The sequence below is a fragment of the Mya arenaria genome, chromosome 9, assembly GCF_026914265.1.
Source record: "Mya arenaria isolate MELC-2E11 chromosome 9, ASM2691426v1".
NCBI lineage: Eukaryota > Metazoa > Mollusca > Bivalvia > Myida > Myidae > Mya > Mya arenaria.
The window spans coordinates 55,727,455-55,749,031 of NC_069130.1; positions in this window are offsets into that span (position 1 = coordinate 55,727,455).

Genomic DNA, 21,577 nt, shown 5'->3' on the forward strand with positions numbered 1-21,577 from the left:
CATATTCTTCAAGTCGTCTATCCAAAGTACTCCGGTGTTGTATCCCATCGGCGAATAAAAATTTGCAAATCAAAAAATGCCCAAACAAAGTATGCGAAAATATACAAATTGAGATATCAAAAAAATCAAACGTGTGAGCAAATCTTCATTTTATTTACGAGTGAAAGTGATTTGCTGAAAATACTTCTGTTGCACAATGTCATGGTAGATCAATGTTCTAACAAAAAGCTGAAAATCATTGCCATCCCGACAAAACGAAGTAAGGAAATTTACAAACGATATGAATGTTTGGAGTCGTTTTACGAAATGTTGACAAGGTTTTGTTCAGTACATTCTAACAGCAGAAGCCTTCAAAAAGAAACGATAAAGGAACATTTGGAGAAAACCGGTTTCATATCCCTTTATGATGTTCCGAACAGCGATGCCTTGGCATACGTGAAAAACAGAGTGGTTCATTTTACGGCTTCCTTCAAGAAACCGCCTGCACTCAAACCACGATTAGGTGTGAAAAACAAATTGCTTGTTACTCTTGAAAAAGTGGTAAAAACGATGACGATCACTAGATACAAAACAGAAACATTTCATGATAACAACATCTCATTTAATGTTAACTATCAGGGACCTTTGAGTCATCTTCAATTCATGGTTTGCAAGTTCGTTAATGAAAATGTTCATCTGGGTTGCTTTCTGAACTCGGCGTTTTGGGTGAGTAATGTGTGTACTACTACAGACACTGTGCACGCTGGTATTCAAAACACACACACGTACAGAGAGCAGTGTTTGCAAGATGATAGTCACCTTTCATATCCGATGATGAATTTCCCGGCTATGGTGACGTTTGTTAACAATACAAAAAACACCAAGACAAACTGTCTTATCAAACATAGAACATCCATCAACACGTCTCGCATCTACGGTAAAATTTTAGAAGACGCTCTCGCAAACAATGTTAAATTTTTAAAACGGTTGAGCGAACATGATGAGATATTGACAAAGCTATTCTACAAAATTGAAACACACTATCAGGAATTGCTATCGCGCAACGTCATGCTACTGATACATCTTCTCTATATCTTTCAAGCCGGAAGAAAGTTCAATACCGATGATATATTGAACTTCTTTGAACGACGCTTTTTGTACTCGAGGATGCTTATGACTACAAGTAGATCTTTTTCAACTGTTAACACATACATCAAGAAATTCAAATCCGATGCCAATGAGAATACCAGTATCAAGTCATCTAAATTTCTTCCAGCATCACCTCCAACAATATTTCGGCAAAGGCTGTTTCAAAAGTACAAGAAACATTTTTCTGACCTCGGATCTATCAACACAAGAGTATATCGTCCTAGAGGAAGAAATGCAATACTTTTAGATCTGATTTTGAATTCGAAAGATAGATTTTTCTTTTCAGATCGATGCAACAAACTGTTAATCCTCCTTCTCGAAAGGAACAAACGGAATCCGATGTCAAAACTTGCATTTGAATTATTATTGGACTATCAGCGAGGTATAAAAGGAAACGCCATATTGTAAAAGAGCAACACTTTAACATTGACAAACACACATCATGGACTTTGAAGATAGTAACAGCAGTGAAGGCGAAACCCGTGTTGAGATGACAGACGGCGATTGCTACAGCCAGTTATCTGAATGTGTACAAGATAATCTACATACGATACTGGTAGATACCATAAAAAACTACTTCATGCTAAAAAGAGGATTTTTTTCGCCTATCGATTGCTCAAAAACAAACCAGTATCGCCGTGATATGAGGTTTCTCATAAAAAATTGGGAACATTTGCATAAGATGAACCAGTGGTTTGAACAACTGATGGGTGCGAGGATATCGATGCAAGACTTACCGCATAAGAGACTTATGAATGAAATGACATCATTGTTTCACCAAGCTATGAATGGAATTTTTCCTGAACACTTTCCAGTGAAGAAATACAAACAAAACGTGTCATTGCTGTCGATGACTAGCAGGATGGAGGAGATGTTAGATTATGAATAATACCATTGTATGTATAACTGATGTAAATGTATCGAACTGATTGGTGAATGTCATCTCTCTTCATGAAATAAAATGTATGTCATACTAACTATGTTTTCAGTTTTTATTTTGAATTCAAATTTGATTATAACAAATGCATCTCCAATATTGCGTATACACGTTAGGAAAATGAAACATATACCACTTGTATGTAAAATACGACTACAGACGCTTAAAGATAGAAAGAAAGAAAAATTAAAGATTTTGAAACGATATATTCGACGGAAATATCTTCGTCTTCAGACTACAAATGATAGTACATCTGATCTCTGGGCGAGATCTGTTGACGATTTTTGTCATACTTCAAATAATAAGTCCGAACGAAAGCAGAGCGGATCCGATTTGTTGACAGAAGTGCTAGAAAGAAAACGGCAATATGTCATAGACTGTATAGCTAAACGTCAACTCGTCAATAGCAAAATTAAATTGCTGGCAAGAATAAGAAAACGATTTTTGAATAACAAAAACATTTTTCTTCCAAAACCTGTTGTCAGTTGGGTTAAAGATTTACCAGGAAAATTGAATGTCAATGACAATTTATTTTTTGGATGGAACACTCAAGCTGAAAACAAAATCCATTTGCAAGATATTTTTTCACGATCATTTCGAAATCTCGTTCAAGAATTCGATGTTCTTTTTGAAAATACATACATATTCAAAGTTGCAAAGGTATTAAACAAACTGGCATTTACAATAAATGCAATTGACAATGGGGAGTTTAATTCCTTAAATTTTTTGTTCAAAATTTACGGTACACAGAAATACGACTTTGAAGATGCGATTGTAGAAGTTACATCCGAAGATAACATTCCTTCTCCAGACCTGGCCGTATTGCACGATCATGTCTTTCCTGTGTTTCAGCGTGTCAATTATTTTGATTACAATAATCAAACTGGGGAAATGCTGGATTCACTGGATAATGCTTTGTTTGTATATCGCACTGAGTTATTTCCATTTCTAGTTTGTGAGTATGTTCTCTTGAGGTTTCTTTTAAAACAGACCAACAATGACATTTCAAAGATTGTGAAATCACAATTAAGATCAGAATATGACGTTATTACCGATACAGTTATACCAAATGTATGTCAGATGTTCCCAGGTGTTTTCACAGTTCTATTTCTTGTTTATTTTGATGCATACGATCACATCGATACGAAAGGTATTTTGAGACTTCTTTTAGATATCCAGTCGTCAATTACAATTGGTGATTTTAATCGAGTGACAAACAATTTACGGGTTATTTCATACTTTTTATGTGAAGTTGTGTACAATATTGAAAATGATATTTGGCGAATTCCGGCTCAATATAAACAGAATCTTCTGTCGAACATGAGCTTTTTGAAATACAATTACATGATAGGTAAATCAAAAGATACCTTTGTCAGGGTAAATGACATGCCTTTCATTACCCGATAAAAGCAGTTTCCTCTAGTTCGTTCAAATCTAGAAGAGCTTTGGCTTCGACAGTTTCGAGAAATATTAAATAGCCATGTATATCCAAATTGTCCAAATTAACATGTGGTTGCTGTCTTTGATTTATTGATTGTGTTAGGATTCCTCTCAAGAAAGATGCAAATTTAACGAATTTGTAAGTATCTGTTTCGTTCTGTGCGATTTCATCGAAACACACTTGAAATGCCGGAAGAGAAAATTCATATATCTGTGTATAAATTAATGAAGCTTGTTCGGTTTTGTAGTACATTTGAACGCCTGTTTCATCTACGTAAACTACCATAGTATCATGTGTCATGTTTTGAAATGCTAATTCGGGAGTTTCTGGAATTGATTCATATATTTCGAGCCTATCTACGTACTGGCTTATAACAACCTTGAGCCATTGTGTTAATTTGATTTCCTTTTGAAAAGATGCCTTTTCATCAATTATTTGGTGTTGAATAAGTCTCTGTATGTTCGGAGACGTTTGTGTTTGCTCGTTTAATCGTTTGAACACTTTTATAATTTCACAACCATTCAAACAGATTTTCGATTTTCTTGGAACGAGACACGGAAGATACTTGGATACCATTCCCTTTGTATATATTGCAAGAACCTGATAGTATCGATTGTTGAGTTGAATAAGAAATGTGTACTTGTTGATATCGTTCCTTTCTGAACGGGACAGTTTTGCTCTTTGTGCTTCTTTGTATTCAAATGAAAAATATAACTTACATACACCAGTGTGATAATTTCTAACAATAATGTTCACACCATCTTCGTATATTGGGGATGGTGAAATAATAGTTGAAAACTTTTCAAAATCATACACTCTGAATGCAGTTGGATATGAGACTGAGTTATTTTGAAATACCAAAGGTCTGTGTTCATAATCAGCCATTGCTAGCATCGGGAGAAAACAGTGAGATTCATGCGGTGGGTACTTCCCAAAATTTAAGCATATATTTTCTAGAACCCCGTAACGGTGTTGAAAATGAAACGCCATACTAAAGTATTTTTGTCGCAAATCAAGATCTTGCATGAACATATTGGCGTCATCGGTTAGTAATTGTAGATCAACCCTATTTATGATATCATGGGTCATTTTCAAAAATGTTTCAGAATCTGAATGTACTTGTAAAAAGCGACACACAAGATGGAGAATGATAACGTCAAACATTCGAAAAATGCGGCGTTCTGATTGTAGGACATCGTCGAAACAGATGCTTAGCTTTCCTTTTGTGAAGATTAAAGTGTATATTCCATCACATTGTGTTGATAATTGTATTTTCTCGTTTGGATGAACAAAGATGAAATTGCTTGTGTCAAATTCTTTGTCTGGAAGGGAAACAAACAAGTTCATTACAAAAATGCATTGGCTGGTACTTAAGTCGAACATTAATGTAATATCGGAAAATGGGAGACCTGATTATATTTGGAGATGGTGAAAAATCAAAACGGTACAAAGAGCAGTTTCACACAATGTTGTCTTCATGTGGAAAACAAGAAAGCGAATGTATTCGAGTCATGCGGAAAATAATGATTGATTTTTTTGTTAATTCGTTCCTAACAATGACCTGTCTCTCGGCTTACAACGAAACTAATTTAAATCGTTTATTGGTTAGCTACAAACCGTTCGATTCTATTCGTAAATCAGAATACTATAGTGTGGTGAAACGTTTCAAAAACCTGTACTGGGCTGAATCTATGTTACGACATTGGAGTTCATATTCTTTGTTGCAAGCTGTTACCAGCGAGCAAGTACATCTAACTGTTATTTCGTTTTCTGATTTGGTTATGTTTGTCATATTTGCTGTAGCGAACAAAATTATATCACTTCATCCTAGTTTGCTGAAAGGTGTTATATTCGGTAATCCATTTTATGTACGAGACATCATTTATAGATATTGGTTCTTACACGGACTTAGCGTGCGAGAGGTGTACGAGTATAAATTCCACCATATTGACTTCTTAGCTTGGCGAAAAAAGCAGTATTTGAAAGAATGTCTGAAGATAAACCACTGACGATGACGATCCTTGCATCTCTACTTTTCTCAAACTCGTATAACGAACACTATCAGAAACTTTGTAGTTTTTATCATGAATATTGGACAAATCAAAAACATATATCAGATATAATGGAATCGAAAATGACTTCATGCAGTTTATGTTCGAATTTTGAAAATGAGCCAATTGCAGTGTTAGGATTGTATTACGACTCCCTTCCGCTGACTTCTGTCTCCTTACTGGACTCAGCAGTAGTAACCATAATGTGTCTTCTAAAGGAGGAAGAGCTGCACATTGACAATCCTCGATTTGTACAGTTTGTAGACAGTCTGAATCCAGATGTGATGAGAAATCACTATTTTCTCAATTTTTGTAATACAAAAGAGAAAAGTATCAATGACTGGGATGTCACTGAAATTCTTAAAACACTTATGTTTAGTCTCAAAAATGGAACAGTTTGTATTCGTCAATTTGCAAATTTGACAAAGTTACTTAAACACGAATGCGTTGGTCAATGCAACACGTTTAAAACAAATGACATTCTTGGTGTATTGGAAAAAAGACTTGGTTCGAATACAGAATTTTACATAAGTGATAAAAACACGCTCCAGATGTCAAATTATGACAAAGGCGATAACACTGCCGAACGATTTAAAATTGCCTGCAATCAGTTAAAGATTGAAATGCTCTGATCTTAGATTAGGTTAGTTTCGTTATCGTTTGTGAAATTTCCGAAGTCGTTTTCTTCTGTATCAATAAAATTGAAATGTACAGTATTGTTGTTATGAGCTTCGTCTTTTTCTTCCCTTTCCTCTTCTACTTCGTCTATTGTTTTGATTATAACTTTACCAAATGATATCGATTTTTTCTCATCTTCTTTTTCTGTCAACGCATGTGTTGGCGGTAAAGGAAGGATTTCTCGTAAATGTTCTTCAATATTCAATGTTCTCGAAGATGGATTATCTTCGATTATTGAATCAAAATCATAATCCATTGCCTCTTTTACACCAAGGATAGTCTCTTCTCTTACATCGTGTAAATCTCTTTCTTTGTCTGAAAGATTTGCGATCTGGTTATTCAACGTTTCTAAAAGCTTTTTATCAGATTTGATAGTATCTGAAAGGAGTTCTAAATCATGAGTCAGCTGTCGCTTATGAGCCGAGGACAATTTCTTATGACCATAAGCGAGACTAACTTTATTTTGAATGTTTTCGAAGTACATTTGTTGAATATCTTGGGAAAACAGGTTAGATAGGAGTTTATCGTCAATCAGCGCTTTACACTTTGCCTCATTTATTCGAGATTGTATTTTCAGATGTAAAAATTGACGAGATTGTTTAGGATTCATTATTTTATTAACTTCAAGCAATATAATGAGTCGTTTCTATGTTTCAGTAGTACACAAATAGAAAAAATGGAAACGAAGTACTTACTGTCATTACACTTATACAGAAGTTTCTCAGGAAGAAGACAAGGTGTCGACAAACATTTTCAAAACAGACAGCTAAATGCAGTTTACGAAATGTTAAGTGAACTTGGTGTTGAACTATTAAACGGTTATCAGAAATTTGTTGGAGAACAACTTTTTATCCTGAAAGAAAATGGTGTACATCATTTCCAGAATCTTCATCTTATGCTGAATGACTTGTTCTTTGATGGAGAAATAAACAGGGGGAGAATTGCATCAACGCTATTACTAGCATCAATGTTTTACACGAATGACATTGCGACAGCATGCGAGGTGAACACGAGAATCGAGCTATTTTACCAACAAAAACAAATATCTACGTGGCTAAGTAACGACTGTCAGCTTTTTGAAGATCAACGTATTGCCAGACTGTTAACGCGGCTAAGTAACGAATGTCAGCATTATGAAAATCGAAGTGTTCCCAGACTGTTAATGCGGCTTTTCGTATCGTCGTTAAAGTATATGTATTTGTCTACCGACTTGCTCAAAGTTTGATCTTATCAAAATCAATATCATCATAACTGCTCTGATGAGACGTGCGCTTTCGTTTGAAGGGGAACTGATAACTAGAACTTTCTTCTTTTGGATTATTTTCTTTGAGAAGTCTTCTTTTTGTTTGTGGATGTGTTTGTGTCGTAATAAAATTTGAAATGTAATCTTTCATCGTTTTGGTTTTTATGAGTGTCAATACCCAGTCTTCTTGGTTGCTATCTTTCGGGATGATATAATGCTTATGTTTTGGAATTGAACTTGTTTGTCGGAAAACGTGGTGTGGTATAACGACGTACTCACACAATGTATCGCCGTCTAACTCAAGTAAACTCGTGTCTGTTTTACTGAAACAAACATTCATAGTCTTTCCAAGTTCGGGAGATTTGACACGATATATGTCATGATATTCGTCATGACTTATGGTTTCGCACGATGTTAGCTTTTTCATTTCACTTACCTTGTGGGAAGCGTTTGAAAAATGTGTTGGTACGATTTCAGCCATTTGTTTTTGGTTAGAGAAAATCACGATATCGTCACCATTAGAACATAATTGTGAGTCTTGTGGTAAAGGCATTGGAAGCGGAAAATATTTTACATCATCGTCACGAAACAAGTTTTTCTTTGCAAGATAACTATCTCCCTTCACATACCACATATCGTCTTCAAAAATAACACTTTTATGAGTTTCTATTAATGGTATGATGCTGTTGATATTTCCATCGACCTGAAGTCTACACCATCTTACTCCATTGAAATATTTTGCACACAGCATTTCTTCGTTTTCTGGTTTTTTACATAGTGATAAAATGACATGGGGTGCATCGTACGATTTAGCTATTGGATACATATCATGTCGAACCGTTTTAAGCTGCTCAAGATAATCGTATAGGTATTCGTGCTGTGTGCTGGCATACATATCTATTGAGATATTTGAAAGCAGCTCAAGTGATGACCAATTCAAAAGCTCGAATATATATTCAAGCATAGGATTTGGTGCACTTTGAGATCCTACACGTATTTCAGCATTGTATAATGGGATCTTGTTTATGAACGCAAATTGTGTATCCAGAGAGTATTTCTTGAGAATATTAACAAATTTGAAAATCAATTCGCCGAGATCACATTTCAGTGCGTGCCTATACAATTCAACATCGTTTGGAATTCTTACACGAAATGAATCAGGATTGTCAAGGTATTGATTAATTCGATCGACTGCACTATCCTCATCTTCATCGAAACATGTCAATTTTTGTTCTCTGTGCGTGTGAGTTCCAGTAGCCATTATGATATATTTCGATGAATCTATGCTTACCATGATAATATTTTTTTCGCATACAAAGTAAGATTGTACAAAAATAATTACAAGAATAATGTATTTGCGTTTGCTACATATAAGTTCTGACCCATCTCATTTGGAAAAAATAATTGCAATGTCAAGACCAACCATTTCACCACTTGTAGGAATAAGCATGAACGGTGCAGCATTTACGAATAAAGATAACGCGCCTTTAAATTATGTGGATCGGAAAAGCATAGCTACAAAAATATTTGGAAAGACGAAAGTGCCCTTCATTTTTGATGTTGATATAGACACAAAGCTTGGTCACGATAAGCCGGTACAACGATATCCAAGTAATCAGCTGCAATGTTTTTGTAAGCAAATCAATAGTAGCTTTTTGAAGAATGAAATCAAGGGAGAACTATGTACATTCTTTTATGCCATTTCGTATTTCGTATTTGGAAAATACGACTATGAGTATGCAAAAAGGTTATACGAATATGTCACTATTAGGTTGGACAAGTGGAAAATGTTCGATATCCTAGTTGGGACGGCGGGTTGTATTGGAACTGACATATGTGTGCTCGCTCCATCTCAAACGATAAAAAACCCACACGGTTATAAACGATATAACATCAAACGGATTTCACCGTATATAATAAATCCACGACCCGACGAGTATCGAAAACTGACTGGAAAAATATTGGTGTACCATTGTACAGAACGGAATGTGTTTGAGCCGATAGTTGGGTACGATCATGCGGAATTAGCATACCAGAAAATGTGTTATAACATGGCCATGGATGTGAATATGAAGGTCACACTATCAGATGCTACAACGCATTTAATCTACATTCCTGATTGCAATCAAGTAGCATCTGATAATGTGTTTAAAGATTTGCTCGACTACACTGGGTCATGTCATTTGGATCTTTGTGAAAGAGACATTCGCAAAATACAGACATTTTTGAAACATAGACAATTTCAACCAAGCATAAGTCAGGATGGAAAGCTTTTTTCATTCGCTAATACGTTTCGCATTACAGAACTAGGCAGCATCCTTCGTGATGCGTTTCTTCTTGAAACCGACTGTGAAAATATTCTCAAGTTTTTGAATGATTGTGACCAAGTACCTAATCAAATGTTGAAACATACACTGGATCAACTGAAGAAGCAAAGCATTTTACAAATTGACAAACTTCCTAAGTCCCGATTTAAAAATGTACAGTATCGTATAGATACACTACATGATTTTTTGACAGATGTACCAAACATAAAGTTTGATAGAACACAGGAACCATTTACATTGATTCGCATTTCAAAAGAAGGAGTGGAACTGTTTACAGACGATTGGCATCTGATACCAGTAAACGTATGTCTTCAACATATAACAGCTAAGATTCCAATAAACAATACAAATTACGTAATAATCGGATCTACACTGTACTTTCTAGAAAATCACGCCTTGGGATATATTGACTTATTTCAAGATAATAAAGATGTTCGATACTCCCAGATCCCATCCGGTGGACCAAAAATGTCTGAGATGCAGTTGTGTGTTTCAGATTGTGGTTCGTTGTACATCTTTCATAATGAAACTCTTAGGTATGCATATGTTGATGGAGAACAAAAAGTATGGATGTGGTCGAAGCTGGAACGTAGTTTTCATAAATTCAAGTTATCAGTAATGCCTGATAGTCCGTTCACTTTGTTGTCCGTGTTTGGACGTTACAAAGTAACAAAGACGGATCCTTACAGTGACGAAGATTTATTTATCGAAGCTGATTACAAAGCCAACGAAAGATTATTCCTTCGAGAACATGCACAACAACAGATATTTGCGATCAATGACGATGGTTTATTTATTTTTGACATCAATAACAGATACGGCATCAGGAAAATGAAAAGAAATTATGACAATGATTTAAAAGTTGTGTTTGTGCAAGTACCTGTCCATACTTATGATACTAATTTTCCGATTATGGAAAACGCTTCAGAAGAACTCAAAAGCTATTATGAAACTACTGACGAAGAATACAACACATTGGAAGAGGCCCACATGGAAAAATATGCCTACGCTACAGTGGAAACAGCATGCTTGGAAAAATATATTCAGACTTTTAGGCTACAGTAAAGTGGCTGTAAATTGACTTGAACATTTTGCGTAATTTTTCACATCCTCTGATACAGATTTTGAGTGAAATTCATTGTTTAGTGTTGGTGTAATAAATTGTCTTAGAATGAGATTGTTGGTTTCATTGTCTATTTTACTGGGAATGGCAATAAGTTTCTTGCTGGATACTACAATATTATACATTGGGTTCACCCATAGGAAAGTGTCATTAACTTTGTTATAGTTTGGAACGAAAGAATACGACTTGATAAGAACTGCATTCTGATTCCTGGTATCCAATGAGCATATTTCGTCTTGGTCACAATTGCCCTGGTCACCAATGCGAAATCGAATCATCATGTTATCGTGAATTGCATTGACTTCTTTTAAATGCTTAACATAAAAGCTATCTTCGCTTTCTGAGAAGACGTATACTTTTACTACTGTCATTTGAATAGTTCATATATGGCTTTATACAAGTTATTGTCAAATTTACCATTGGAATCTCTTATACATTCGTGTTGTAATATCAATAATTTCTTGCTTGTTGCTTCTATGGCGATGTTGTTAACACAGCAAAATGCGTATCTTGCGCATTTGTCGACACCCAGAGTATAGTCGGTGTCGCTTAATGTGATAAGACTTTCTATTTTCTTTCGCTCAGATGTCATGTTTCGCAAGTGCAAATATTGATTAAAATGTAAAAAGCAATGATTAAATACATCCGTCAGTGATTTTGGTCTGATCGCGTTCATTTTCCCCTGCGTACAATTGATCACCAAAAGTGGCTGATGAGCAAGATATAGATACTTTTGAAATGTTTCTCTATCAAAGTTGAAACATTCGAGTAGTGACATGAGTATACATTCGGTCGTTACGTTTGCCTCGTCATCGTGCATGTACGAGTGTAGACCTTTTGTATCAACACAAACGGAGGACTCTTCAACACCTTTTAAAACATAGTATTTTATTTCTTCTTTACCATCTCTATCCACTGATTCAAGAACCTTACTTAGTTTAGAGTTGATTTTTATATAGTCTATGGATGGATCCGAATGAACCGATAAGTATTTGTTTGTTACTGGTAATATAAAGTAATAGTATACCTTCATCATTGAAGAAATAAACAAATGCGTTCAGTGTTAGAATAGATTTTATTGTCCAATGTTTCGCATATACCGCAACATATCATCCCAGTTTTCACTTTGAGATCTGATTCGTCGGCTGATATTGTATGATGATATAAGGTTTTGTGTGTGTTGAAGAACAGCAAACGAATCAACTCCTGCAATGGTGTGAATAGTAAGAATTTTAGCAAATAACATAAACACTGTCAAGAGTGCATGCCAGTCGATGCAAATCGGGTTGGCAAATTGATTGTGCCTTTCACCAAATATGTTGGAAATCGTCAAATTGTAAATGTCGTCGTTCGTACAACACAAGAGAACATGTTCATTTGTAAAGCGTTTGGCCAGCCACTCCTCCATGTTAGTTATGATGAAAGAAATAAGTTCATTCAATAATCGGTCTGTACTTGTATCCACGTTAGGTGCTTGTCCGAAACCGAAGTAGTTGCCCAAGCAAACTAACATGAATTCGCTGCTTGCTACCATACCGATGCTCATGTTTGTCCCGTTGCCTGCAAAACGCAAAAAAAGTAAGCGTATTGGTAAAATATATATATTTGTAGCCTGTTGCAAATACAAGGGATGGTATCAAAAATGTATTTGCAATCTCCACACGTTGTTTCTTACAGTCCTGATATTTTCGTCTACATTATGCTAGCGATTATAGTATCATTTACTATTTTCAACAGCATTGCATTATCTACTCTCTTTTGGCAGAGAAATAAGCGTGTTAACAATTCGAACACATGGAGTGTTCCACAACCAATAGTAAAATCGGAAAATAAGTATTAATTGTACTTCACGAATCTCGGAACTTTATCGAAAATGAACACATATTTTGTAGGTTTTATGCTTTGTTTATTTGCAAACAATGTCATTGGAAAAGAGTGTGATTGTGGTGAACACTGTAAAAGTTTTCAGGGTAAAATTGCTGATCAAAAATGCTACTATATCGCTCCATTCAATAGTATGAACGGTGAACAATATTTAGTGAGCAACATCAAAGAGGAGAAATTGATAGTGAATGGGGTCCTTCGTGGACTTACCGCAAAACAAGATTTTTACATTGCAACCGATAACAGTTATAAAACAAAAATATTTGTTAATGGTTGTCATCCAATAAACTGTACACATACGGCTTATGTTTCTGATTGTGTTTGTAAATTGAACATTTTTGAGAAGATTTGGAGTGGTGTGGAACTTTTTTACATAGATTATAACATCTTGTTTTGGATATCTGTCGTTGTCTGTGTTCTCATGGTTTTCCTTCCGATCTTGAAATGTTTCATATGCAAAACATAAAATTGTCAGAAATATAATTTCGGGTGTTTGAATCCAATAAATCGTACAAAATATTGCCGGTTTGAATTACTGTCTCCCTCAAAAGGTATCAATACAATATCGGATATCAACTTTTCAAAAAGGAAACACTGATCACTTTTGTTATAGTTTTCTATGTTTGTTTCATACAGAAAATCCACTGACATCATATCGTTTGCTAGAGGATTTATGTTTTCGAGAAAGAGAAGTCGAAAGTTTTTCATCGATGAGATATCTAAACTGTAGAAATCGTACGTCAAACACAAAATACACTTAATGTTTTCAATCTTGTTCGTCAAATACTTCTTCAAATGTGTCAGATAAGACTGCACATGTTTTGGTTTGCTCAATTTCAAAATTCTGTCCAATTCATACACGAATGGCGGATGGGCAATAGGAAACACCACGTCATGATTATCTCTCTTCAAAAACCTTGTACTCGCCAAAAGCTTTCCTGAGCATATATTATTTGTACAAGCCGTGTTAAGTAAATGAAGTTTGTCCACAAGTGAAATGAATTCAGGATGAATATTGCATTGCTCTTCGATTAAGTGAATAAGTGAGCTCTGGTCTGGCACAAGTGCTTTCAAAAATGAATCCGTGTCGTAAATGTTGATATCATTAGCGCTTTCAGTTATATTCACTTCCATTTTCGGCCGTTGTCGCTTGATATATTCGATGTCCGTATGCGGTTTTTTAGTCATTTGAAACAAATGTTTCATTGGTTCTATAAGTTCCTCATTGCTTGAACCGTTCTCAACATTGCTCATTATTAACAATTTTGACTGATGAACCGTACCTATTGTATCTTTTACACAGTTGATTTCATTGTTGAACGTGACCAGTTCTTCAAGTAGCTGTGGTTCGATATCAGACATATTGCTGAATAGAATAAAGCGAAACAAAAATGACTAAGTATTTATGGTCTTATATAATCAACAAATATAATGCACCACATCGCAAACATATATAAAGTATAATTAAGTATGAAAAAATACAATTATGGAGAAGAACACTCAAAACATGAATGTGAATGATGTGATTGATCTTGTGGATCAAAATATTTACGGTACAGACAGTGAATACCTTGTGCAATGCTTAGGCCAGGAGAAATCAACAAAAGTTGTTGACATATGTTTGGAACGTTTACCTGATTTGTACAGTTTACTTCCGAGCGATCGACGTCATTTTTTATTTTTGTGTCAATCTCAAATGAACACCGGGAAAACATATCAAATAAATTCCATTATCAATGAGTTTTCGAGGTCGGCTGAGGATAATGGAAACAAGTTTAACGTATTGTTCATAACACCACGACGTTCATTTGCAACATTTGTTACAGCAACGTTCAAGGGATTTCGAGATTATCGTGAATGTGAAAAGCCATATACATACGTTCGATATCCAAAGTTCGTTGTGCAGCTAGAATCATTGAAATGTTTTGAAAATATACAACACGGTTCTGGCAGTATCAATGGGTATGATTTACTGGTACTTGATGAGGTACATAGTTTAGCTGATGAACTATTTTCTACCTACAACAAAGACAGTAAGAAACTCTTAACTTGTCTATCGACAGCAATCAGAACAATCCCTCGAGTATTGTGTTTTGATGCACATTTATCTTATGGATTGATAAAAGTTCTCTTCGATATAGACAATGGAACAATCTTTCAGAACAGAGACAGAATATGTTTGATTAATTCATTTGCACCAAAGACGTGCAAACTGATTTTCTACAGAAAATGTCTTTACAGTGACTTTGTGTTACGACTTTTCAAACAAAACTTATTCAAATCAAAGGACTTTGAAATGTTTAAAACTTTCTTCAATATCAGCAAAATAGAAGAGTATGTGCTAACTCATGGGAAAAATGATTTGGAAGATATATACACCGACCAGTATGTAAACCTTTTGCAAAATGGTGACAGGGACGATATTATGGTCGTTCTTTTTGACTCATTGAAACAAGGAGAAAAAGTGTGTGCTGTCTGTCATACAAAAAAGCAGTGTTATCTAATCAAGCGATTAGCTGAAAAAATGGATTACGATGTCAAAATGATTACAGGAGACTCGACAAAACAAGAAAAATACAACTTTACTTCTAACCCCGATGCCTTCATTAATGGATGTGATCTCTTTGTATATGGTACGGCTTTTCAAGTGGGAATCAACGTATCTGCACAATGCGCTTACTTCGATTCCGAATTTGTGTTTATAGAATGCTATGAAAAAGTTGCCGATCCTGCAGCATTTGTTCAAACATTAAGTCGTATAAGGTATATCAAATCAAACAAGTTGCATGTAGTTGTCACGGATCATTCAAAAGAAACACTTAATTTTTGTATGGAAGATTTAATGGAACAAAAAGAAAATAACAATCAACAAGATTCTATCTATGACAACCTAAGACAACTGGTAGTGATGGGAAAGAACGTTTCAAAATTTCCAAAATCATTCATCGTATTATTTGTTCGTCTGATGTCAAAAAGGTTCAAAATGTTTTTGAATCTGAATGGACATCTAAGCGAAGAAGCTAGTGAGCACGAGTGTTGTTCATTTCAGTATCAGTATAATGACTATCAAAAGTTTGTTCTGGGATTTATTTTTCAAAACACAATAGCTATCAGAGAAAAACTGAACATGCATACAAAAGGTGCCTGGAATTATTTGGAACAGAATTCGTTTTTTTCATCAACTGTTATTAACCATTTTCATTCATTTGTCCGCTGTCCTGAAAAAATGGAAAGGTCAGAGATTGTGTGTAAAATCTGCGAGTGGATGACAAAGCCGATTTCCCTGTTTTACACATATTTTTTGGAGCTAAGAAGTTCGGAAGAAATACAAGCGTATTACAAGCATGAACTAAATTCATTATATAAAACAAATGACATTACCTACATGGATGAAATGAGCCTATTATTCTATAACATTAGAGTATGTTGTGATTACACAGGCTTATCTACATACGTATTGAATGAAAAGCGATACAATGACTTTCTTTTGACATTTCGATCAAGTATCGAAAGATGTTACAAACAATTTGTAAGGGCATCAATATCCAACACTTACACTACTCACACATTGTTAACAATTTTAATGTCTAAATGTTGTTGTGTATACATCAACAGTGGTAGCTACAACATCAAAACGCTATGTGAGTTCAGAAAATTAATAGACTTTCAAAAGTATGTTGATTTTGGAGTGAAGAAATTATGTCTGCAGCCAACATAGAATGTCAACTGTTAAGTACACAGCATAGAATGCCAATAAAATAGAAAATATAATGCGAAGTTTGATAATATCTGTTTCCATAACTTTTTATCGTTTGTTTGATATGATCTTATTCTGTAATAACATAAAATGTCAAATAAAATGGATTACTGTTGAATCGTTCCCTCCTCGTTCATTCTTCGTTCAAATATGATTCTGTCAACATTGAAAAACTTAGCCGTATCTTTGATGTCAACAAAATGATGACAGTAGGTTTGACTACTTATGTTTCCCTGGCTTTCAATAGACTCCTCGTTACACTCATCAGTTATTCCGGTTCTATGATATGCAGAGTTTAACTTACAACTCGGACACTTGTAGTTGTTTTCAAATCGTTCATTACCTCTTAAGCATATATCACTGTACAACTCTACTAGATCAGTCTCAATGTCGTGAAGGAGCGATTTCTTGTTACTGGATTTATGAAAATTATACCAGTAATCTTTCCATATCCGATCCATTATACGGCATAAATCGGTCAAGGTATTAGGATTGTTTTTGCAAGAAAACATCTTATGTATTGATTCATCACTCATAGATGTTTCGACAACATAAATGAGTCGCTCATAAGATTTTATACAAAGTCGTAAGCTGAATTTTAAATCCATGAGGAAGTAATCATTGGTGAAGTCTGACAGATCAACACTCTTGAGTATGTCAAGATTTTTACGTAAAACGGGCAATAGAGACTTTAGAGTATGAAATGAAAGTTGTTGCGAAGCCTCTGCATAGTATCTTGCTTTTTCTACTAGGGATAGAGCAATTACAAATTCGTACTGTAAACCAGATCTTATTTCAGTCATATTTTATTGGTTTGAAAAATCATTGTTTCAACGAACACACATATAGTTACATTTTAGGGTCCATTGTGACACTCTCAGGATCATTTTCTATCAAAAGCATTGCCGTTTCATCAATAGTCCTGACATATTCTTTTACTGAATCGGTATATATCTCATAGCCATTATAGAAACTTGTGTTCTTTCCTTTTGTTCCCATTCGTATGATTTTTTCTCGCCCATACCGATCATGATCCCTTTTTACGAGATAAATTTCAAGCATATGTAAAACGGTGTAACACTTAACTCCAAAATTAGTAGGTCTTTTTTCTTCATCGTATATCCAGGCATAAACTGTGGTATTATCGGGCGGTATAACGTCAATAAAGTATGGTTTATCGTCATGTTTGTCGAGTAAACGATCTGATAATTGTTTCATTGTTTCTTCAAATATCCAACGTGTTCGTCTTTCTAATGACAATTGAGAGGAAATTATATTATCGTACATCGAATCAGCCATAATTATAATTTCTTTTATGTTAACCATTTAACGTTGCATATTCATATAGTATTTTTTATCCATTGATGTTCGCACAATTCGTGTAAAGTCGGTCGTTTAGTATGGTCGGGTTCTAAGCAATATTTGATGAAATCTTTCGCGTCATCCGAGAGAAGATTGAAGTTACTTTTTGATTCGAACGACAGACCCGGCTTGTAAGATTTCCAGGGTACATCTCCGAGCAGAGTAGAATATGTCAAAATCCCAAATGTCCATACAATGCTTTTCATTGGATAACATTTACCTTTCAAGCATTCCGGTGCTAGATATGCCATTGTTCCTTCATTACTACATTCAACCCATTCTTGAGAAGTTTGCACACAAAATCCCATATCACAAAGTTCAATTTCCATGGTGTGAGGATCAACCAAAATGTTTTCTTCTTTAAGATCCATTTGAATCAATCCGACTCTGCTCTGCATATTGTACAGAATATCAAGAATGTTTCGAAGGATGTCTTTGCATTTGTTCTCCTCTGGTTCGTGCTTTACAAGAAAGTCAAACAGATCTGTAGGTTTCCTTTCAAAAACCATGTAGTATGTACCCAGAGTCTCTGGAAGTGGTTCACATGTGTAATGGAAATCGAGCATTTTATTTATCCCCCGAAGACGTTGTAATCTAATGTTATTAACGATTTCTCTCGGAACATGACTCAGTGTTTTGTCCCATTTTGCAATCTTTACCACCAGTTCACGGTCATTAATCCTTGTTGGTGTCGAGTATATATCCCCATTGCCACCAGATATTATTTTGGACCTAAGTGGATATCTATTAAGAAAATACGACATGATTACATCAAAATACTATAATTTGATTCGGTGATGAACAAATATATAATTGTTAGCAATTTTATTTTTTCATTAGATTTATTTATGTACGATAAATGCTTAGTCTCAAAACATATTAACCATTCTCTCAGTTTTGATTTACAAATGACAGAGCAGTACACTAAAACAGTGCTTAAAATTATGATTTATTTGACAACATTTCAATTTTTCAAAATTTTTGACTTTGGATTTTCACCATAGCGCATTCGTTTTTTAGCTATATACCTACCAAAGCGCATTTGCGTTTAAGCGATGTAGTTTTTTCACGCTGAGTACCCCCCTTATGAAACTTTTTTTTACATTGAATTTAGAACGATTTAGTTGACTCACAAAATTAGGCACACAAAGTGACGATGTACAAGTATTTTGGGGTGACGAGCTTTTTGGTTCGCTCGCCCGGCCAAACTAAAACACTTTTAGTATATATATAAGTCTTTTTGTTTGGCCGGGCGAGGTAACCAAAAAGCTCGTCACCCTAAATTATTTGTACATCGTCACCTGGTTTGCTTAAATTTGTGAGTCGATTTGTCATAAAGAGAGTAAAATGTATGATAAGATGCTTAGCATCTTCAAATAATTTGACATTCATCTTTTGGTTTGACAAATAATAAGAGTGAAATGTATGATAAACGGCTTAGCATCTGTAAATAATTTGACATTCATCTTTTGGTTTGACAAATAATAGAGTGAAATGTATGACAAATGCTAAATGTCAATAAACAATTATAATGAGCTAATAATTTGTTCATGCAACTTAATAAAATGTTAGCGCTATAAATTTATGTTTGTATATGACGGTGGAATGGATATATTTTATGTACACGATATCACATCAGCTAACGTAAAAAATAAGGAGATCGCTAGCTATATTTCCAAGAACAAGATTGATACCAGTGATATTTCAAGCGATGTTGTTTCACATATCATTGAAAATCCCGACAAGTCTACAGAAGTTATATTCATACAATGTTACAAGTACTCGGGCGAGGGTAAAGTTTTGCAAGATCAAAAGTATCTAGTCAGTGTGATCGGTGAAAAATACACTCATTATGTGGAAGATAAAAACGGGAAATTCGTTTACTCAATACCGTCAGCAAATGAATACGATTTCAAGCAATGTGGCTTTAAACAGAGGCGTTTTACACAAGAAGCGTATTTTTCTGAACGCGAGAGTAGTAAACGAGTCGACGAACTGTATACACGTGGTGAAACCGTTTATGGAAATTCTCATAAATTTGTAAATGAGTTTTGTTACAACTTATACGAGGAATATTTGGAGCAGCTGGACTTCAAAGGAAGACTGTTTGACATGGCATCTCTTCGGTCGAAAAGCAATTGCTATGAAATGCCACTTTTTATGAATTCTACTTTTATTGAGAGTGAATTTGTTTTTTTCGGTCGTGCAGAAGAGATAACGATTATCGATGATTCGTCAGTAAGTGACTTTTTCTACGCACACAAAACACTGTCATTTGATATTGAAACGGTTTTGATTGACGAACATTCAAAAAAGATCATGGATAAAATCATTCAAATAAGTGTGATATTCCAAGAAGGAGAATCGATCAAAAGATGTATAGGAATAACGATCGGTAATGTGATCCAGGATTCGAACTATTATAATTTTGATGAACTTCTTAGGTTTTTCTCAAATGTGGAGATGCCGGTGTCTGAGGTGTATTGCGTCAGCTCAGAAAATGAACTGATCTTAAAGTTCATTGAAATTATACAAGAAGTAAACCCCGATTACTTGTGCGGGTATAATATCGTAGGCTATGATTTACCGATCCTCTTTCAAGCTTCAGATAGGCACAAGATTGATTTATTTGACGAGCTTTCCAGTTTCATACATTGGACATACGATAAGAAATCGGTAAAAGATGTTCTTAGCGATATTCAGAAAAATACGACAGCACAATGCTCTTCTGCGATGGAAAACAATCAACTTTTCCAATTGAGTTTGAACCTTTTTCCTGGCATGTTGTTAAACGATTTATTTCGATGTCACAAAGGTGAAAAACTTGATGAGTTGGCAAAGAGTGAATTGGGTATGGGAAAGGAAGATGTCTGTCATTCCGAAATAGCCAGTTATTTCTACGATAGCGTAAACAGTCGAAGTAAATTGTTAAGATACAATTTTAAAGATTCGTTATTATGTGGGGCGTTACTCAACACCAGTGACAACTTTTCTTCCTACAAGTTTTTCATTGCTGCTTCATATAATACCAAGATTCCACAGTCCGAATTTTTCGATATGAAGAAAACGCCACTTTTGACTCCAATGTTCTACTACGCTTATAAACGACACGGTATGTTACAGGACATGAAAATCAAGCCAAAATGGAAAAACGATCAGATTGTAATAAGAGAGCTTCTCATGTACTTCATATTTGAAGACAAAAGTGTACGACATCCAAAGACATATGAGATCATAGATAAATTTGATTCGGGAGAAATCAAAACCAAAACAGTAAACACGCAATTTGATTTCCACCAAAAGCTGGATTCTTGCCAAAGGTTAGATCTCTTTGAAGCGATCGACGTCTTGAAGCGACAATTTGAGGTGGTGAAACAAAAGAACAAAAAGCATGGCAAAACTTGCTATACTCTGACCCACTTGTTGCTTTACATTCGATATTTGAATGAACCGGTGGAATACTCTTATGATATCAGCTCTATCATTCAAGATTACTACAAAGTGAAAAAACTTGGAAGGTATGCACCGGTAGATGTTTCTAAGAGGGTCCCGAAAAGAAAGAATATCATGCAAAAGGAAAATGAGCTCACATTTTGTCTCGAGCATTTCATTTCCTATCTGGTTGGAAGAAATATTTCCTCGACAC